This window comes from Alligator sinensis, unplaced genomic scaffold (assembly GCF_000455745.1).
Source record: "Alligator sinensis unplaced genomic scaffold, ASM45574v1 scaffold125_1, whole genome shotgun sequence".
In the NCBI taxonomy this organism is placed as follows: domain Eukaryota; kingdom Metazoa; phylum Chordata; order Crocodylia; family Alligatoridae; genus Alligator; species Alligator sinensis.
The window spans coordinates 1,549,549-1,555,462 of record NW_005841893.1 but is presented as its reverse complement, the minus strand read 5'-3'; the positions used below and the strand labels follow the sequence as shown (position 1 = coordinate 1,555,462).

Below are 5,914 nucleotides of genomic sequence, written 5' to 3'. Positions count from 1 at the left end.
CTTTCCCAAATCATTCCTCAGTACATGTATTCTAGGAATCCTATCACTCCTAGTTCTCTGCTACACACAAAGGTGACAACAGGAAGGAGCAATATATGATTAAGTAGATGATTCAGTCACTTTATGTTGCATTTTATGCTTCATCTGTACATCGCCTGTAGCATAAAGAATTTTGCAACAGGCATCCCTTTATGCAACACACTTAATACTCTTTTGGAGCTATACAAAAAAAATAACAAGTAGGGATTGAAACATGACAAATACACAATAGATACAAAAAAAAAGGATGAGGAGCTGGGTCCATTCCCAAGTTCAAGAGGTAGTATTCTCATGAGAAGCACAACTGTCTTGCCCTCAGCTTCTGGAACTTATTGCATGGTGTTCTTGGATCTTGTTTTGGGGGGCACCATCTTCTCAGGAAGCTTCTGCCTAATAAGGAGCTAAAATTTAATTCCATTCTTAGCTGACTGAATTGTTAGTGTCCCCTAGAGCACTGGTTTTCAACTTGTGGTCAGGATCCACAGACTGTCTAAGGGGTCCACAAAAGATTATGATTATGGTCATCAAAAGTATGTGAATATCCACACTTACAATTCAAAGGGGTTGGCACTTCCATTCAAAATTTCCAAAGGGGTTCACACTTCAATTCATTTTTTTTTTTAGGAGTCTGCAAATGAAAGAAAGTTGCTCTAGAACCTATTGTGAAGAGCAGCAAAAAGGGGATCTGATACTTTATCTAAAGAGTGTCAAAAATGGCCTGCAGAGTTACTGTCTGGCATACCAGGCTACCTGCAGACCATGGGAAGGGGGGGCCCTGCCAGGGGGGGAGGGGGGGTGCTGCTGCAGAATCCAGGGCCCTTGAGTTCAGGTGGACATGGCACTCAATGCAGAAAGCTAAGTGAGGTCTAATACAGCTTGAGTCACCCTCCAGCCACTTTGCCCATCACCACTGCCCCAGCCCTACCTCCCTGGCCCTTAGCCCCTGCCACATGCCCCAGGCTGAAGCTGCTGCTGTGTTTCAGGGCACCAGGTAAATTTGACACCTGCTATAGATGTTTCTTAAATGGAAGTGGGGAGTGGACCTGTTCTATCCTTCACAATAATTCACTGTCTGTGGCCAGACAATGCAGCACTGATGGAAAGTATAGAATTGATTCTTTTCACTCTTAATAGTTCTTGATGCATGAAGTTCTCAATCTATGAAAGCAGTGTGTGTTAATTTTACTCTGTCATTCCTGCAGCTGTACCCACACTGAAGCATCCAGAAAACTTGGAAGAAATCACTAATTTACATGCCTGCATATGGAACTATGTTTAATTATAAGAGCTAAAACCAGCATTACGTTAACTGTTCAGGCATTGTTAGGTTCATACATTTGTCAGGGAAAAGTTGCCATGGATGAGTGGTTTTTCAAATTCTGTTTATGCCTGTTTTTCCCCTTTATGTAACTCTGAATTGCTTTTACCATTGTATTAGACTTATAAAGTACGTTTTGGTAAACTGAAATTTTCAAGTTGTATACAGATATTTCAGTCATAACATCCAACAAGAGTGGAGTAGTATCCACAAGTTTGTCCAAGTTCTGACGTCTAAATACTTTCAGGACCTGCAATTTTGGGCTTGAATAAATAGAATGAAATTTAATGAAGACCTTGCTGTTTTATCTCTGTACAGGTGAAATATTCTTTCACATGCTGAGACCAGCTGCTGTTCTAAATAGATGATGTGTTAGCTCATGCAGAAAGGCAAATTATGGCTATAATTCTGTACAACTTGAAGCAGCTTTTAATTATTTTGCCACTGTTTGTTATTATTTTGAATAGTTGGTCTTTTGAAAAATAATTATGTAGTATTTCACCTTACCTGATCTACAAAACAGCAATGTGTGTAAACTGAAAAGTTCTGATCTAGACTTGTTGAGACCAGGTTAACTAGCTGAATTTATTTAAACAGGTGTTTCCATAATCATGATTTGGGTTGAAGTAGTACATTGAAGGAAGGATGTGAATGTTAAATCAAAAGCAGCGTGTGATTAGTTACCAGGCAAAGTAAAACAGAAGTCTGTACAATGGAGAATGTCTTTTAGAGCAAACCAAGTGGTAGGCTTTTCCTGGGCAAGCATTATTGGTAGTAGTAACATAGGCGAATTTGTTCAGTGAGCTTTTATGCACTATGGTAATGAGACTGCCAGTTCAAGAGGTTATTTTTTTATTATTTCTTTTAAGAACTTTATCATGCTGCTACTGCTGCCACCATGCATACAGATTGCTGCTGGGAGGCAGAATAGTGGAAGATGATGTTAGTTGTCATTCACTCCTTATTTTTGGTTTATAAACAGTTCACTCTGAAAAAAATTTGTTACTTTACAATGCTTTCTTCCTCTTTCTTCTCCGTAATCTTTATTGTGTAAACATTTTTTGTTAAAAGGCCTTCTGTGCAGGCTTCATTGTTAACTAGGTGTGTTATCCAGTTCTTTTAATAACTTTTTTTTTAGATGTGCATACTATTTGAATGGCATTTAGGAAAGGAGTCTAACTAAAACCAGCTCTCCTGTATCATTTAGTTAAGAGCTTTTTTATTCAAGCCCTTGCCTTACCAGCTGATCTGCAGTGACTTTGACAGACAGATATGGAACTTTGTCGTCTTACTTCAGTGCTAATTCAAGAAAACAGGCTGTGAGGAAACACTGTTGAAAGATACTTTACTAATTACTTGTTTTAATTATCAAAAGCCTGAATTTGAAAGCTTTTTTTGCCCTAGCATAGAATCCTTAAGAATCTATCCCTGACTTTTAGAATAAATAAACATATTGCAGGGGACCTAATCTAGATTTAAACAAAGCATTTCATACTGCCTCACTGGAAATTAGCTGTACTGATGGAGGATTCGTATTACAATCACAAAATGGATAGAGTTGGCTGAAAGGAGATTGCAGTGAATTATGCTGCAAAAGGATGATGGTATTGGAGAGAGGTTACTAATGGTATGTTCATGGATTAATCTTGAGATCTGTATACTGTTTTAGTTTTTTCATTAGCAATTTTAGTGCAGGAATTAAGTAGATTTACAAAGTTTGTAGATGGCACAACTGGGACATATTTCCAATGGGGACTATTCTTCCTGTATGATCTAATTGGATTATTATACAGGAAACATTAAATAGTCTGAGCAGAGCAATTTAATAATAAGTACAATGCCATGCACTTAAGGACTGATACCAAGATGTTATTTTTTAAACTGGAGGCAACTAAGGCTGTATACATGCATTCAGATAATTTGGGAGAATTGTTCCGGTTTTGTTCTTGTGGCAGAGAAACTTACCCAGAGCCATGTCTAAAGACATTTGAATACTGAGACCTTGAAGAGTGAAGGGCTTACAGTGCTGATCCTGTGCAGAGGGGGTGGTTAGCCCTGTGCACACATGTTAATATACTTTGTAGAATCCCTAAAGCTGTCTGGCAACAAATGACTGCAGTGCATGGGGCAAACCTGATTGGCTAACTCAGATGGCCTGTGGTCTGCCTGTGTTGTCAGCATGTACAGATGCTCTTCCTGGAGAAGCTTTCCTGGCAGTGATTTAACTCTGGTTGCGTCCAGGTTATTTTTCTCCTGGAGCGATGATTTTTCCTTGGGGGGGTGGGGAAGCTGGAATATCTGTACACTCGTGGTTTTGCCTGGCAGGGTAGTGATTCTCCCAGGAGAAACTGAATATCTGTATAAGGCATGGGTGGGCAATTATTTCGGGCGGAGGGCCGCTTACTGAGTTTTGGCAAGTCATTGAGGGCCTCATGACAGGCAGCCAGGGGTAGCCAAATATTAATTTTCTAAATTTTTTAGGGGCCCTGCAGGCCAGATAGAATGACCTGGCGGGCTGTATCTGGCCCACGGGCTGCATTTTGCCCACCCCTGGTATAAGGCCTAAGAGAAAGACCTGCATGTATTGGTTGATCAAAGGTTAACAGTGAGCTGCCAATGTGAAGCAGCTATGAAAAAGATTTACTTAATTCTAGGATTTACCGAACAAGTTTCTTTTGTAAAAACAGGAAAGCATTGGTACCATTGTTCAAGGTATGGTAAAGCCACCATTTAGAATATTTTGTAGCGTTATGGTCAGCTATGTTCAAAAAATTAATTTAAACTGGGGGCAGGTACAGAGAAGGTGTACTACGATGGTTTCAGGAATTGAAGGACTGATTTTTTGGGAAGAGATTTATTAAGCCTAAAAAAAGGAGGGATTGGGATGATCATATTGGTTGTCTTAAATACACCGCAAAGGTGAGCATCAGGGAAGGATATGACCAAGGATATGACTGGAGCATGCTAGAGCATGTCTCCCAGCCTGTTGGGCATTGCTAGCCCAGCCTGCCCCACCTTTAGGGGAACCTCCCCTTCAGGGGGTTTCTCCCAGCCTGGGTTCCCCAGCCCAGGCAGCCCTGGGCAGCTGAGGGTGATTCCTCCCCTCCCTCTTCCCAGCTACTGATTGCTTCAGCTGCTGCCGCAGGAGGGAGGGAGGAGTCCTCTGGGCTGGGTGCTTGACTGCAGCCCATCATGGGGGCACCAGGGAGCCCCTGCCTTAGGGGCTTCCCTCCACCCCAACCTGGGTCCGCCAGCCCTGGGCAGCCCCAGGGAGCTGAGGGGAATTCTTCCCTTCCCCAACCCCAGAGCTGCTTGCCTCAGCCCCTGTGAGTCTCAGGGATAGCCCAAGGCAGCCTCCGGGACTGGGACTGGAGGGAAATTTTTCCACTCCCCTGCACTAGTTTTGTCTCAGACTCACAGCAGCTGAGGCAAAACTGGCTGCGGAGAAGCAGGAGAATTTCCCTTCACTCCAAGGCTGCCTGAGACTCTCAGGGGCTAAAGCAAGCAAATTCTGTCCCTAGCCTAAGAGGGCAAAATAAAACAGGAAAACAAAACTTAAAAGGGAAGTGAGAGCATCAACATGAAATGGAAACCCTTTAAGCCAGTGGTTCTCAACATTTTTTAGACTCAAGGCATGCCTCCATAACTTTCATGAATTGAGCAGTGTACACTTACAAAAACTAATTTAGTAAGTACAGTGCTTGCCTCCTTGCAGAGGGGCCAGGCAGGAATAACCTGAGCCTGCTCTTATCTGTGTATCTATCTCCTTACACTTCCTGCAGCACCCTTCAACAGATCTCATGGCATCCCAAGGTGCACTGGCATCCTCATTGAGAATTATTGCCCTCACCAGTATCCCAGCCTAGCTTTGTTTGCTAAATACCTGCCCAGAAAGGTGGGTACAGTTGGATATGGGACTTGGGCTGGTGCTCCGACCAGTAGCTGGAAACTTCTTGTGTGTCTGGGTTTAGAAAGTCTTGCTTATGTGCTCAGGGTCAAACCAATTACCCCATCTTGGGTCAGGAAGAAATGTATTTCTCCCCAAGACAGATTAGCAATTATCATGGGGTTTTGGTCTCTCTCTCTCTCTCTTGCCTTCCTTAGTAGCAGAGAGCATAGTCCTTTTTGTTAGAAGTGTAAGGGCAAATTTTTGTCCCCTTGGAGTGGCCTGCCTTGGCAGGGCTCTGGTCTCCCTTCTACTTCACATGTAGCCTGTAGAATTAATTTATTGTTTAATTTGTTTAATTAGCTGTGGTGTTCACAGGGGAGAGGGTGCATAAAAGGTTGCCAGCGAATGCAAAGGATTAAATTAGATAGCCCAGCTCTGCAGCCTCTGTTATTTACTAGCAGACAGGTTAGTTCATGAAGAAAGGGCAGGCCTGAGCAAGTTTAATGATTTTTGTGCTTCTTCAAAAGACTAGCCGGAAGACAGGAAAAGCACTTAATTTAGAAACCACCAGAAAACTGCTAGTGATATTTTAGTGATATGTGCTATGAACATCTTTCATAGAATCAAGGATTGGAAGGGGTATCAAAGGTCATCTGGTCGAACCTCTA

The 5,914-nt window shown here is 42.4% G+C and overlaps 1 protein-coding gene across 9 annotated transcripts in view; it reads left to right on the top strand.

Moving 5' to 3' along the window:
* KLHL8 (kelch like family member 8) overlaps positions 1-5,914 on the top strand; it is a 96,449-nt gene that overhangs the window by 19,445 nt on the left and 71,090 nt on the right. The window lies entirely within an intron of this gene.